General features: G+C 35.8%; 1 long non-coding RNA gene and 1 other non-coding gene across 2 annotated transcripts in view; one reads left to right on the forward strand and one right to left on the reverse strand.

The window, feature by feature from the left end:
- The window catches only part of LOC112656562 (uncharacterized), a 400,328-nt gene that overhangs the window by 248,131 nt on the left and 136,073 nt on the right, over window positions 1-16,124 (reverse strand). The window lies entirely within an intron of this gene.
- Window positions 13,421-13,524, forward strand: LOC112656823 (U6 spliceosomal RNA). The gene has a single exon (XR_003134688.1). It is a non-coding gene; the product is annotated as a U6 spliceosomal RNA (small nuclear RNA).

Below are 16,124 nucleotides of genomic sequence, written 5' to 3' on the forward strand. Positions count from 1 at the left end.
TCCATTTCTTTGGAAGAGTTTCAGAAGTATTGGTATTAGTTCCTCTCTACATGTTTGGTAGAACTCACGCATGAAACCAGGTGTCCTGAACTTTTGTTGGGAGATTTCTGATTCCTGAATCAGTCTCTTTACTAATAGTCTGTTCTGACTTTCTTTTTATGACTCAGTCTTGGTAGGTTGTATGTTTCTAGAAATTTATCCGTTTCTTCCAGAATGTCCAATTTGTTGGCATGTAATTGTCCATAGTAGTCTCTTAAGATACTCTGTATTTGTGACGTCTGGGTAGCTCAGCAGTTGAACCTCCACCTTCAGCTCAGGGCGTGATCCCACGGTTCAGGGATCGAATCTTACTTTGGGCTCCCTGCATGGAGCCTGCTTCTACCTCTGCCTCTGTGTCTGTCTGTGTGTGTGTATGTCTCTCATGAATAAGTAAATAAAATCTTTTTTAAAATCCTCTATATTTCTGTAGTATCAGTTGTAACATCTCTTTCATTTCTGATTTTGAGTCTTCTCATTTTTCTTGGTAAGTCTAGTAAACATCGGTTTCCTTCCTTTCAAAAAATCAGCTTAGTTTCATTGATACTTTCTATCGTCTTTTAAGATTCTGTTCTTTTTTTCTGCTTTGATCTTTGTTATCCTTCCTTCTACGTTATTTGGGCTTAATTTCTTCTTTATTTTTCCTAGTTCCTTGAAATATAAAAGTAGGTTATTTGGAATTTTTCTTGCTTCTAGAGGTAGGCATTTATCATTATGAACTTCCCTCTTAGAATTGTTTTGCTGCATCACAAAAGCTTTGGTACATTGTACTACCACTTTCATTTGTCTCAAGATATTTTTAATTTCTACTTTGACTCAGTGGTTATTCACTAATATGATTTTCAATCTCCACATATTTGTGAATTTTCCAGGGTTTTTTTTCTTGTAATTAATTTCTAGTTTCATACCATTGTGTTTGGAAAGGATGCTTGATATTATATCAATTTTCTTAAATTTATTAAGACTGTTTTGTGTTCCAACATATGATCTATCCTGGAGAATATTCCATGTGTGCTTGAGAAGAATGTGTGCTCAGCTGCTATGGGATAAAAAGTTCTGTAAATGTCTGTTAAGTCAATCAAGTCTAACATGTAATTAATGTCCAATGTTTCCTTACTAATATTCTACCTAGATGATCTATCCGTTGTTGAAAGTAGGGTCCTGAAGTCCTCTAATATTGTATTTCTGTATATTTCTCCCTTGAGTTCTGTTAATTTTGCTTTATAGATTTAGAGGCTCCTATGTTGAATGCATTAATATTTACAAATCTTATATGCCCTTGACTCCTTTATTATTATACACTTACCTTCTTTGTCTCTTGTCACAGTCTTTGTCTTAAAGTCTGTTTTGTCTGTATGTAGTATAACTACTTCTGCTTTCTTTTGGCTTCCATTTGCATGGAAACTCCTTTTCCATTCCTTCACTTTCAGTCTCCATATGTCCTTAAAACTGAAATGAATCTCTTACAGGCAGCATATACTTGGGCTTGACGTTTTCGTTTTTGTTTTTTTTTTTTTAATTTATTTGGCCACTCTGTCTTTTGATAGGTGAACAGTCCATTTACATTTAAATAAATTATTGATATGTGTGGACTTCTTGCCATTTTATTAATTGTTTTCTGTGGTTTTGTAATTCCTTTGTTCCTTTCTTCCTCTCTTATTCTCTTCCATTGTGATTTCATGATCTTCTGTAATGGTATGCTTAGGTTTCTTTATCTTTTGTATATTTACTATAAGATTTTGCTTTGTGGTTGTCATGGGTCTTACATAAAGATATTATAATAGTCTATTTCAAGCTGATAACTTCCAACATACACAAAAGCTCTAGATTTATATACTCCCCTCCTCTATTTATGTGTTTGATGGCACAATTTACTTCCTTTTACACTGTGTATACATACCCTCACAAATTATTGTGTTTATAGTTATTTTATATAAGTTATATATGTTACCCACCACCATTATAACATTAGAGTATTCTAATGGAGTTACAATTAATTTACCATCATCATTGCAACATTAGAGTATTCTAAATATATATTTAATTTTCCAGTGAGTTTTATACTTTGATGTTTTCCTGTTATTAGTATTTTATTGTTTTCACTTGAAGAATTCTTTTTAATATTTCTTGTAAAACCAGTCTAGTGGTGACAACTCCTTCAGATTTTGCTTGTCTGGAAAACTATTTCTCTCTCCTTCAATTCTGAAGGATGACTTCAGATTGGTTGACAAGTTTTTCCTTTTGTCATTTGAATATACCATGCTAGTTAATTCTGGCCTGCAAAGTTTCTGCTAAAAAAAAACAAAAACAAAAACAAAAACAAAAACAAAACTGCCCACTATCTTATTGGGGGTTGCCTTGTAAGAAACACCTTGTTTTTCTCCTGTTTCTTTTACTATTCATTTCTTGTCTATAATGTTTGACAATTTAACTATAATGTATCTCCTGTGAATCTCTTAGGATTCCTCTTGTTTTTGCTCTCTGGGCTTCTTGCATCTGGACATCTGTTCTTTCCTCAAATTCAAGAAATTTTCAGACACTTTTTTTTTTTTTCAAATAAGCTTTCTGTTCCTTTCTCTCACTCACTCCTCCTTCTAGGATGCCTATAATGTGTACACTGGTTGGCTTGCTGGTATCCCATGAATCACTTAAGCTATCTTTGCTTTTTCCTTTTTGCTCCTCTGATTGAATTCTAGTGCCCTGTCTTCAAGTTTCTTGATCCTTTCTTCTACTGCAGCTAATATACCACTGAAGCTACATATTGAATTTTTCAGTTCAGTTATTGTATTCTTCAGCTCCATGATTTATGTTTGGTGCTTTTATATAATTTCTATTGTTTTGTTTAAAGCCTCACTGTGTTCATACATTGCTCTCCTGATCTTGGCGAGCACCTTTATTTCCATTATTTTTAACCCCCATCAGATAAATCACTTATCTCCATTTCACTAAGATGTGAAGTTGTTTTTATCATGTTCTTTCATTTGGAAAATATTCCTGTTTTTTCATTTTCCATGACTCTGTAGTTTTCTGTACATTGGATAAAATAGCCATCTCTCCAGTCTTGAGAGGTCAAGTGTAGGAGACAAAATGTATTAATCAGCCCACCCCAAGCTCCTAGTCGTCTTTCAAACTTCTCTAGGTATCTAACTGCCTGCCTCTTATTCTTGGTCCTCCCTAATAGCTGAGGGTATGCAAAGACCCATCAATGTTCCATAATGAAAGATAACAGTTGGCACCTAGATGCAGTTAAATGGAAGCTGAACTCTCACATAGCAGCTGGAAAAGTATGCATTTGGGCCCCTTCCAGCAGGAAACTGAGAGGTGGCCATTTTTGTCTGTTGCTCTGCACTTGGCCTAGGTACAGTTCTGGTGGGGGAGGAGGTACACCTAATGCCATCAAGATCTGCTACAGTCTTGTGGGATTCATGAATACAAACCCTGTTGGCTATCAGTGCCATGCAGTCCAGGGGCCTATGCCTTGGTTAGCAGCCACAAATGCTGGTGTACCAGGTATGAGTACAAACATCTTCCAGGTGTCTTGGAGAAGGAAAGAAGGCAGCAGGGAAAGTATCTACAGGCTTCCTTGGTCTCCAGAAAAAAAATCTCAGTCAGCCTCTAGATACATGCTAAATTAGAAACCTGACCCGCAGGTAGCAAGTTTTAAAGTATGCAAATAGGCATTTTTCAGTGGAAGACTAGTAAATGGGCATTTTTGTTTGTTTGTTTGTTTGTTTGTTTGTTTGTTGCCAGCTCACTCTGTGCTGAGCCCTGGGAGGATGGCTGGTTAAGAACTATTTCTTTGTTTGCTACAGTCCTGTGGGACTTGTGAACATAAGCCCCATGGGATATCAGAGCCAGGTGATCTGGGGACCTGTCCCTCAGGCAGCAGCCACTAAAGCTGGGGTACAAACATGTGTACAAGCTTTTAGCAGGTGATTTGAAGTGGATTAGAGGGAGAAGGCATTAGAGGCATCCTAGGCCTCCAGGGACAATGGCAATCATCCACTGTGTGCTAAATTGGAAGTCTGACCCTCAGGCAGCAGCTTTTAATGTAAATATATACTTTTCAAGGAAAGACTGGAAGGTGAGCATTTTTTGTCTGTTCTCTCTGCACTGAGCCCTAGGGAAACAGCCATCGTGAGCTCTCTAAAGCTCATTAAAAATGGTTTTATTATTTGCTATAGTATTGTGAGTCTCAGGGACACAAACCCTGTTGGCTTTCAGAGCTAGGTGTTTGGAGAGTCCACCCTGCAAGTGGAAGTTTTAAAAGTGAGGCACTAGATGAAGGGTCCAAACCTTTCACTCCTCAAAGAAAAGCTGGAAGTTAGGAGTTCCCTCTTAGTTATATGGCGCTATGCTGTCAGTAGGGAATAGAAAGAGTGTGTCTCAGACTTTCCAACCCATTTTGATGTGGGAATTTTCTTGTTTGACCAATGTGTAGGAATTGCTCAGCTAGTTTCTGGATTTCTTTCAAAGAGAATTGCCCTGGCTGTCTCTTATATTGGATTCCAGCTAATGAAAATAGCAGGCCCAAGCCCTCTGAAAATAATAAAAATTCTTCCATGTGTCCCAAACCAGTCCCAATTTAAAATTACAATATTGTGACTCAACACTCTCACTTGGAACTCAAGTGATTCTTCTTTAAAAATGTCCTTGTGGATTTAAAATTAAAGCACAGCAATGTATTTTGGAGCTACTTCTTTTAATTTAGTTTTCCCAAGAGAAATACATGGACTCTGGCTTTCTCTTGCCCCCTCAGTAAAGCCTGTTCTTGGGAAAGTACCCACTTTCTTCTAGGAAAAACTAGATCGAAACAGTTACTTTTAATCCTAATCATTAATATGCCATTCAGTTCAGCTAATTCTGATTCAGAATTAATAGTGAGCACTAGGATGGTTTCTGGATTAAAGAAATCCAAATAACATCCAGAAAATGGAGCTATGGAAGAAATGTCTTATATAAATCCTGCTTTAAATATTTGTTGTTGATTGTATTAGAGGAAGAGGAAAAGGGTGAGCTCTCAAGTACATAATTGCCCTTTTAGACAATAAAAGGCTTTCCTAACATTAGTTCCATATGTTGAAAATGGCTTCTTTTTTTCTTTCCTATAACTAGAAATCAGTAGTTACATAAGCATTGGAATCTACATTTCTAGAAACTACCTTTTCATGGCTATATTTTTAAACACAGAAACAAAAGTATGCAGCTTACACAGCGTTAACCAGGGGGCACCAACCTCCACTATCTCCACTGTCTTCACTGTATTCATAGAAGTTCACTTTGTCCATTTAGAAAAATAATGCTTACATTTTCCGGTGCACAATGCACATCCCCACAATATTAATGTTCTCACGATTTCTCCAGATTTAAAATAGCTCTTCTACCATAGATAAACCTCATTAACTCATACACTGATAATTCAGAATTTTCGGTAACTCAAAGATATTTTATATACTCCTCTGTTAGACAGTAAGTCACATTCAAATAGATCAAGAGCCAATGAAAATAGGTTAAGAAAAGTAGCTAAGCTTTATGTCTTAGAAACTCTTTCACCACTGAGAAAGCCTCATTTATTAGATTGTAAAAGGAAATACAAGGCTTCCATATCAACAATTAAAATACTAAATAAAATGAAAATCATATTTCCTATTAGATCCCAGCAGGGAAAGAGATGTGGAGGGATGGGGGCATTATAGAGAGTCCCACAGAATCAAGGAATATAATTATCTTTCTCTGAGCCCATAAGGGAAAAATCTGTAGCCCAGAACCCCCCAAATTCCTCCTTTTTTTATCTCTACAATTTCAGAGCAGTTAACATCAGAGCTTGGAATGGGATGCAATATCAGAGCATTAATGTCTTGCTTCTTCCTCAATTACTCAACCCAATACTTAAGTACCTTATCTGCCAAAAGGAAATAATAGTTGCTTTAAGGATTAAAATAGTACATGTAGCCTAAACACAGCACCTGGTATATAAATTCTCTGAGTTTCTCCATGCTATACTCCCTTTTCTCACTCAAGTTCTTTCCCTATGTTACCAACACTTGTTGCATTGCTATCACTCTTCTTGGTTGCAGCTATTGCTCAAAAGGCTTCCTTAGAATCCACATAGCAGTAGGGTCTTAGCTGCTGCTACTATTTTGCTACTAAGTGGATCCGGAATATAAAGCCAATGTAAGAGGATTTAGGCCTAGGAGGAAAGTCCAAATATAGGTTTCCTAGAATTTACAGAAAATTTCTTGCATCTCATTTGTGCCAGTTTGGGTCAATGCCTATATTTCTAATCAATTGCTGTGGCCAGGGTAAATTATTGATTGGCTCAGGTCCAAATCTCACATTCCACTTAGAGAAATTGGAGATGCTCTACCAAACCATATGGACAAAATAAGGGAAGGAGTGGGTCCCCAAATGACTATTGCCAGAAGTAGGATGAATGGATGCAGAGAAAACACATCCTTTTATATACTCCTTATACTCACTTCTTTAGTGGCTATATAATGCTTTTCCTTGATGTCTTCCAAAATTTCTGTAATACAAGTATTTACATAGATGATCCAAAGTGTCTATTGCTTTATTCTAAAGTCTTTTAGTCTTTGGGGAACTCACTGCTTTCATAATTAAATTAAAAGGATTAGTCCTCATTTTATGTCCTGGAGGAAGTCCAAAACTCTCCCAGAATATTTCACATATTCTCATGGTTAGATGGAGTCTCCTCATCACCTCTCACTCACCTTACCCTCTCATTTCCTGCAGCTGCTATCTCATCTTGTCTTCTCTCTCTTACTCCTCAAAATAGGATGTAAATTAGGATTACAAAATAGGATGTGTAAATTTTATTAAAACTTTAGGTAAAATAGAAAAGGATCACAAAAAGGGTGGATCAGGGAATAATTTTAAACTGCACTTGAGAATTACTATTCTTAGAATTTGCTTAACCACATGCCAAAGTTTAATTCTAGCGACTACCTTTCCACCACCACCCCTCAAACATTGATCTTCTGCCGAGCTGCTACCTCTTCTCTCTCTCTCTCTCCTCCACATTTTAGGACTCACAAAATCCTACCTCTCCAACCCATCAGGGAAAAATTTAAATATTTTCTTCCATTCCATATAGAGCAATTTAGCTCCATATCCCCATTCAATGGAGTATGTATTTCATTCATTTTATGCTATAAATCTGCATAGAGCAATGGCAAAATTTTCAATATCTGAATTTCCTTATGCTGAAAATTCCCTAAGTTTAACACTGAGAGAAAAGCAGGAAATGAAGATGTCCTAAGACACATTTTATCGGCTTTTTTGCAACCTCAAATTTTAACATTAAAAGAGTGATACAAAATATCTGGTGGATGGTCCCATAATTCTACAGCCCCAGAAGTTGTTAGTGGCTTTCTTCTATTGTTTTTATACATAAATTGCATTTGACAGTAAGGACTAACTCGCCATCTCCAAGCTTTCTCACCTTAGCACATTAGTGTACATCCTTTAGCAATTCTGTCTTTATTAATCTCATAGCCATTGTTCCATTCTTGTCCTTCTGAGCCACCAAATATTATCATCATGTACATGAAAGTTAAAATATTCCCTAAGAGGACATGTAGTCCAGTGTTCTGCTTCCACACAGGAAAGCTGTTAAGTGTAACACAGTATCAACATTTACATACACAGTAATTAAGATTCAGACATACAATTGGCTTATAGTAAGTTGCCAGAGAAAGACAAGAATCCTCTCTCCTGATTCCTTGTACCATGCTTTGACCTAGACTCAGTAGATTCCAGCAAGCAATGCCAATAGATGCAAGCTACATCTTGATGTCACCACCTCTCTCCCAGGTTTTGGCAATCCTTCATTATTTGTGGATGTGTTTCCCCTCCACTGTACTTTCTGAAAATAACAGGCTCTTTTGTTTCTGCACCCTTAGGCTATGCTAAGGCTGGCATCATGGGCTCTAAAATAAATTTCAAGCCATTGTCCTGATGTCTTTTTCAAGAGCTATAAGCCAGTAAGAAAAAATAGTTGATGCTTCATCCAAAGTAAGCTTGAGTGGCTATTTATGAAAAAAAAATCCATATGCTGATCAATATATTGCTTCATATTTAAGGTTCTTTCAACAGTCCAGCAAATGCATTTTTTTTTTCATTTTGGATCTTTACACTGATTTTGGGTTTGTGTGTCATATTCTTGTAGTTAACTAATTTTATCCTTCTTATAATTTTAAGTAAAAAAATTTAAATAAACAACAACAAAACCCCCAGAGGTTCTGTGTTGTACTAGGTATTAAGCAGTAGCTTACATGGTAAGAAAGCCAATTGCATGAGTAGATGCCCTTTCTATGGAGACAGGATGGTGGTTAAGCCAAATGACTTTTTTTTTTTTCTTTTGAGAGAGAGAGAGAGAGAGAGGCAGAGACACAGGCAGAGGGAGAAGCAGGCTCCATGCAGGGAGCCCGATGCGGGACTCGATCCCGGGTCTCCAGGATCAGGCCCTGGGCTGAAGGAGGCACTAAACTGCTGAGCCCCCTGGGCTGCCCGCCAAATGACTTTCTAATGAAGCTGCCTAAGTTCAAATACCAGCTGCTACTTACTAACTACACTATTCAGGGAACTCAATTATCTCATCTTTTAAATTTGGAATAATGGTACCTACCTTACATAATTGTTATAAGAATTAAATGAGTTCATATATCAGAAGAATTTACTAACGTGCCTTGGATATAGTAAGTCATTGCTAAGTGCTTATCACCATTAATTTTTATTAACTGGGTTAAAACAACCACAAAGGCTCAGTACTGGTTTTAAAAGTCTGAAAGTATTTACATTATAAAACACAAAGTTCTGCCTATTTTCTAGGGAAAAAAAGATATTCCCCAGCTACTTTTTTTCAACCTTAATTCATTTCACAAATATGATATTGAGCACCTAATCATTCATGCACTAGAAGGTGTACCAGAGATATGGTGCTGAAGAAGAGAAAAGCTCTTTCTAAAGGAAAAGAAATTATAAACACATAAAAAAATAAAATGAATAAAATATATTATAAAATGGGATGATTTAATAGGTGAGTGTAGGAACAGGGTCATGGTGGGGGGAGTGACATTCTAGAAGATGAAAGCTGAGATCTGAGTAAGAAGATTGTTCTGCAAAGTCTAGGTGAGCATGTTCCAGCAAAGGGAAGAGATGATGTTGAGGAGCAGAAAGAAGGCCGGTATGGCTGGAGTGGATCAAATCAAAGAATGGGAGATAGTGTCAGAGAAACAGTCAAGAAGAGTATTATGTAGAGCCTTACAGATCCTGTTGGAGTTTAGATTTCATCCTAAGTAAGATGAGAAGCCTTTGGAAGATCAGAGGAAAGATGTGACCTGATTCATAATTCTCAACAGTCACCCTGGCAGCCAGGCAGAGAATGAACAATACAGGAGAAAGACAAGGGCAGGGCTGCTAAGAGGTTACTGCAGTCAGATGAGAGGCAATGGTGACAGTGGGGATGGGCAGATTCTGGAAAAACTTCTATTTTAGTCTTCTGAAATGGTACCACTGGTGAAGCTAACCTTAATTGACCAAAGAGACAAATTCACCCTCCCTTTATTATTTGAGTTGTGTGCTCTATTTGCATATACATATAGCTAAAATTCAAAGAATGTCTGCAATCTCTCTTTCCCTAGCTTTCTGCTGAAAATTTCAGAAAGCATCCACTCAAGAGAAACTAAGAACCATACCTGCTTCACTTACATTATATATGATATATATATAATATAGATATATATATTATATATATATCAAACCCACAGCACAACTTAAAGCAACATGAAATAAATGAATTTTATTGTGCTGATGATGGTAGCAGCCAAAAGACATACCACAAAGAGAAGCTAACAAAGTCCAGGACAGCTTATGTGCAATGTTTTATACCATGTCTTAAACATTAAATAGCTCTCATTCCAAATGAGTCATTTTTCTTCTATTTCAGGTCTTCACAAAGAGTACAATCAGTTCTGCTGTTGTTTGGAAAACAGGAATTTGTTCTGCTGCATTTGATACAGTAGGGACAACTTGAGGACAATGCATATTTAATGTTTCCTTATGCACCATTTCACGTGAGCAACACTAGATAATGAAGAAAACTGCACCCAACTGATCCAATTGCGCAGGAATACACAAAACACACACCCTCCTCAAACATCTGCCAGCTACCTTAGTTCACTGGCCTGGATTATGAGCCACACCCATCCACATCTGGTATTAGAACCTCCCACCTAATTTCAGATAATCTTCCTTGCACCATTTCACAATAACTCACAAGATGTTACCCTTTTAACACCCACAAACTTCAAGTTTGTTTCAAGGTAAAGCACCATAGTTATTATAGTATTTACATATTTTCTAACCATTCAATGTATATAAAACAGTGCTACCATTTTTACTAAGTTTTTACTTTTTTTTCCTCATATATCACTTACAAAAGTTTTGAGTCTTGGAGTCTTGTGCTCCTAACTGCTTTATTCCATAAACCCCAGATCATATATAGCAGAATGGGGATATACCTAAAATGTAAATTCAGTCTTTGGGGGTTAAGTTTCTAAAACTAAATGAGCGTCATCAAAGTGGTAAGTTTAATTATAGTTTCTCTGAATCATAAAATGTGATTTAACAAATGCTTAGAATGAAAGGGCTATTGCAAGCTTAAGAAGATCATCATTCTGATTGGATATTAGGTATCAGGCACTATTCTATTCGCAAGTATGGTCATATCTCATTTGAGTGTTTAATTTTTGCACTATAATTATCATTTTTAACATCTCACAAAAGAGAAAAGAAGTAACTAAAGAGAAGTTCTTTTAGCTTTAAAAGAAGCAGTCAGTTTTGTGAAATGTGTACATGGGGTGTGTGTGTGTGTGTTGGGGTTAATTTTAAGTGCCACCTAAATCTATCCTGAAAGAGAAGTGTTAATGTAAATGTTGAATGCTTATAGTGAAAGGAAAAGAAAAGAGAAAGGGAGGCAAGTGGGGGGTTGGTGAAAATTTTACTTTTTCACTCTCTAAAAGCTAGAAAAATCACTGCTTGGGAAAATAATTTAATAGTGGAATAGAAAAGTCTTAGCATTCATTCAAATACTATAAAGTCTTTATAAGCCAGACATACAACTATGGCATAGTTTATGAAAATGAAAGTAAAAGAGAATAAAATATTAGTATCAAGAGTCTTGAACACTAGTCCATTCTGAAGCCCTTTGAGATTTAGCAGGTATCTCTTCAAGAAGTACTAACTAGCTGAGTGTGTGGGTGTGTACCAGAGACTCCTGTCCACTAGGGGCTAGACTTTCACCAATAAACTGTTTTTTACTATAGTCCTCTTAAATAAAGTCCTATTTAACAAGCATACAGATAAAAAGATTTTTTTATTAATACTGAAATGTATTTCTGATCATAAGGGATTATTTTTAAATAAGTATCTTAGAATCAGTTTAATAGTTCCAAACAAAATGACTCAAAGATGTATATTCTCAAATAAAATGCTACTTCAGCAAGTTTACACCGATAGTAAGTTTCATTATTGAAACATTTGCTGTTTTCCCTCTTTTTCATCTCCTGGTTTTATGAGAGCTAAAGATTTATCATGCATTAATCATGCTTAATTAATATCAAGCAATCAAGTCTTCCTATTAAATAAAAGGAGGCAGAACTAGATTATAGGCTTTTTAAAAAAGGTTTGGAATTCCCCCATTTATCAAGCATTTGTTCAGTTATTTCTGGATAATGGGTTTGGGGAATAACTTATGTTTTTGCTTGCTTATTTGTCTATTTATTTGGCCTTCTATAAGAAGAAGGTAAACTTTTATAATCATAAAGAAGTGGTAATTTTTAAATTGGAGATTCATTTATTGAACTCCCAAGGATCTGCTCTAGCCACACAAAGATGAGGAAGAAAAGAATTCTCTCAAGCTGGTCAGACTCATTAGAGATACTGGTAAATAAACCAGGCCCTCCCAAGATAATGAATAACCTTCCTTCTGCTATTAAAAAAAAAAAAAGTGAATAAAAGGCACACTACAGTATAACACAAGGTATGTACCAGTTAAGATCCACGGGTTTTGGACTCAGAGGGAGCATGGTCTAAATCTTGGCTCTGCTGTGTGATTCTCATTATATTTTTAGCTACCCTGTTTCTCCCTTTTTCTCTTTACTAGTTCCAGGCACATATTAAGTGTTCAAAAAAATACTATGTTTTTATAATAGAGGACTAGGAAAAGATAAGTAGGGCATTAAGAATGGACACACTTACTGATTGACAATGGACAGACAAAAGAGGATAGCTCCTCAATGTATCAAGAGTCATATACTTTGGATGTCTGCTACACTAGAATTTTAGGGTTACATGGAGGTAGACAGTTGATTAGATGGACGGACAGATGGATGGATGGACAGAAAGATCTTCAAGAAGCATTACTGCTTAATAGCCTAGAGTCTATTTTGAAGCTCTAAAATCAGTAAGGTCACAGAACTCTCTCAGGAGGAATGAGTTGGCCAAGTTCTGCCCAAGGAAGTTCTCACAAGAAGGCATTATGAAATGTCCTATTCCTCAGAACCTAACTGTAAAACGTTCCCACCAGAGTCCAATGGGAGGTTTATGAGAGTAAAGGATAGAACTAGGTCTTGTATATTTTTAAAGGGTCATTCAAAAAGGCAAAACCTAAATTTTTTACAGATGGCAGAGTAAGGACTGATGCAGTTGGCCAAAACTGACCTTTTATGTTTTCCAAAAGCAAATGTTTACTGAAAGAAGACTTTACTATACTACCAATGGAAAAAAAAAAAAAAAAGTCCTGGATGCTTACATTGGACAACTCAGTACACACTCACTGCCAAATACATTTATAAAAATCAATAATAATATTTTCCATGGTACCTGTTTTCAACCTTCCCGCAAAATTTTGCCCTGTATTTGCTTTTTCTCAAACACAAATATGTTTCTGAGGAAAAACAACATTTCATATGAGAATAGGCTTGTGAAAGCACATGCATTTTAGGAACCTTACTGCTAGCTCCACAGCTCTACTTCAACAATGACACAGGCCAGGGTGAAGATAGTTGATTTTGCAAGGTCTTCTAGATAATGAGTTTAGAACTGGTTTTAAGTTCTTTCAGAATGAAACTCCTTTTAAACTTCTTTTAAAACACACACCCCATCTCAAAGATGAAAAGAGGTTTCAGAAATTTTTATGTTCTTTTGGATATTAAATAACTCTTAGAAAACAAAATTTTGATGAATTCAGTGGAAAAAGTTAGGAATATTAAAATTCATGAAACATGAATGGGAAAAACTAAAAGTGGATGGTCACAACACATATTGGGTTTGATGAGTTCAAAAAGTTTGGGGGGTGAGTAGGATGCTCCCATCAGCAGCACATATCCTAAAACTGGAACCATAGGAAGATTAGCATGGTCTCTGAACAAGGATGACCTGCAAATTGGAGCAGCACTACATATTTTAAAGTTTTTTAAGACACATGTAATAAAAATGGATTTAAGAATGCCACTGGCATCCTACTTGAGAAGAGTCTTGTTTTGTTTTTGTTTTTCTAGAAATGAAAGTAATACCCATTCTATAATGCAGTTAGGGAAGTGTCTGGAAACACATGTAATAAAGATGGTTATGTTGTGCTATGTGGGGAAAAATAGTTTAGAGGGATAGTTTGAACTGTGAACTCAAATTAGGAGTAGGATTAATCATCCCCACAATAGCCATAGTTTGGAACTTTCTATCTTCTTCCTTATTAAGTGGGTTTTAAGTACTCTTTTAACATATAGATTTTTAAAAACATTTTGTTCCATACTTAACCCCCAGAAAAATCAGAAATACCCTACTTTTCTTTCTCAGGGTAAACACAGCTGATTTTCCAACAACACTTAAAAATACCTTGTATATACAGAATGATCTGGGTACCTAATCTAAGTTCCCCAAATGGCCACTTTCTGCTAGGAATTGCAGAAGTCCATATCATTTTAAAATAATAAAAATAAATGGGTATTTTGAAGTGTAAAATAGACCCCTACTTTTGAGAAAGGTTTGGCAGATTCTTAAAAGGTAAATATACCTGTATCCTTTGTCCTAGCAATTCCACCCCTAGATATTTACCAAAAAAGAAAAAGAAAAACAAGAACATACATCCACAAAAACATTTGCACAAGAATGCTCACAGAAGCTTTATTCATTAGTGGCAAAAACCAGAAACTCAAATTCCATCAAGATGAAAACGGACAAATTTTAGCACATTCATACAGCAGAACACCATGCACCAATAAAAAAAAAATATTGGTAGGCACAACAACATGAATAAGTCTAACAGACAATATGCGAGCAAAAGAGGCTGAATACAAGAGTAAACAATTCATTTATATGAAAGGTAATATTAGGCAAAACTAAATCAACAGTTTAAAAAGTCAGAAAAGTGGTTGCCTCTGAATGAGAGAGGAACAACTGGGAAAAGGACGTGAAGGTACTGGCTGGAATGACGGCAAAGTAGGTTATATGGCTGGCTATACCCATTTGTCAAAAGTCATCAAATCATACCATAAAAATGTGTAAATTTCACTATATAGAATTTCTATCTCAGAAAAGAATACATTTTTGAAGATTTTTATGTATATTGTATAAATAAAAGAAGTGTGGCTTCGTTTATGTGTCTTCCTATACCGCTGTTGATGAACCTAAGTGGTTCCAACCACTCAATGAACATATTTAATTCTGCAACTGTGCATCATTTTTCTAACTGGTCTATTTTCCAGAAGGCAAGAGCTTGTCTTTTTTTTTTTATTTAAATTGTTTGTAATACAGCACATAAATTGCCATTAAACATGGCAATGCAATGAGAACCTCTAGAAGGAACAGGTGGGATCACTTCCCTTTTTTTTTCTTATGACTTTGAGAATAAATCTCCCCCAAATGACACCTTTCTCCTTCAAACACTTCAGTTGTATATTTTATAACTTTTACATATGTCATTTTTACATGACAGTCACAGCTCCCACCTGGAGTTTTGCAACACTGTCCGCATGTTACCTTTTTTTTTTTTAGAATATGCATGTTTTATTCTGAATAATTTTGCATAATAAAAATGAAAGTACAAAATAATTAACACAAAATATTTTAACAAGCTGAAATAAATCATGAAAGAAAAAAAGCAGAAATGTAATCCATGGCAGAGTCTCCAAAAGTCTTAACAGCCTTTCAGTTTCACTAATGGGAAGACTTAAAGGTCAAAATCTAAGAGTCTAAATCAAGATTCTAAAATAATCTACTATACACTACTTGGGCAATTAATATTGATGTTGAAAGTAGCCAGATTCAACAAGTTAAAAAAATAGTTTAATCGTTACAGGGATTATAACTAACACACTAAGAAAAGCATTAAGAATCTTGAGATCCTTATTAGATATTTTAAAAAAGATTGTACTCATTCACTGCCTTGCATATTCATTCACATATTCACTTATTTGTTCATTTTAAAAATAAGTATTTATTGAGCATCCATTATGTAATAGAATGTTCTAAGCACCTGGAATATGTAAAAACAGAAAGAGAAAAATCTCAACTTTTAATGAGATAGAATGTTTGATAGCGTTATAATAAGGGGGTATAGTAAGGCAGGGAAAGGGGGTTAGAAATCAAGGGAAGAAGGCTGAAATTTTTAGTAAGGTGGCCAGGGAAAGCCTTACTAAAAAGGTGGTCTTGAGTAAGGATGCAAAAGAAAGAAGAGAATCAGATATGCCAATATATGTAGGAAAGAGCATCCTACACAGCCAGAACAGCGATGCCAAGGCCCTGAGGGGGACAGCACCTGGCAAAATTAAGAAGTTAAAAGGCTGTTGCAAAAACAGCAACAGGAAAAGGGGAGAAAGTCAGATCGTAGCAGCACGGTAAGCTAGGCCACACCTTTCAGACTATTGTCAAGATTGGTTTTTACCATGTGTGATGGGGCCACTGTAGGTCAAAAGCAGAGGGGTCACATGATCCAACTTCCATTGTAATGAGATGATTCTAGCTGGTCTTTGGAGAACAGAATGGGAAGGTCAAGTGTGAAAATAGGAAAA

This window comes from Canis lupus, chromosome 37 (genome assembly GCF_003254725.2).
Source record: "Canis lupus dingo isolate Sandy chromosome 37, ASM325472v2, whole genome shotgun sequence".
In the NCBI taxonomy this organism is placed as follows: Eukaryota; Metazoa; Chordata; class Mammalia; order Carnivora; family Canidae; genus Canis; species Canis lupus.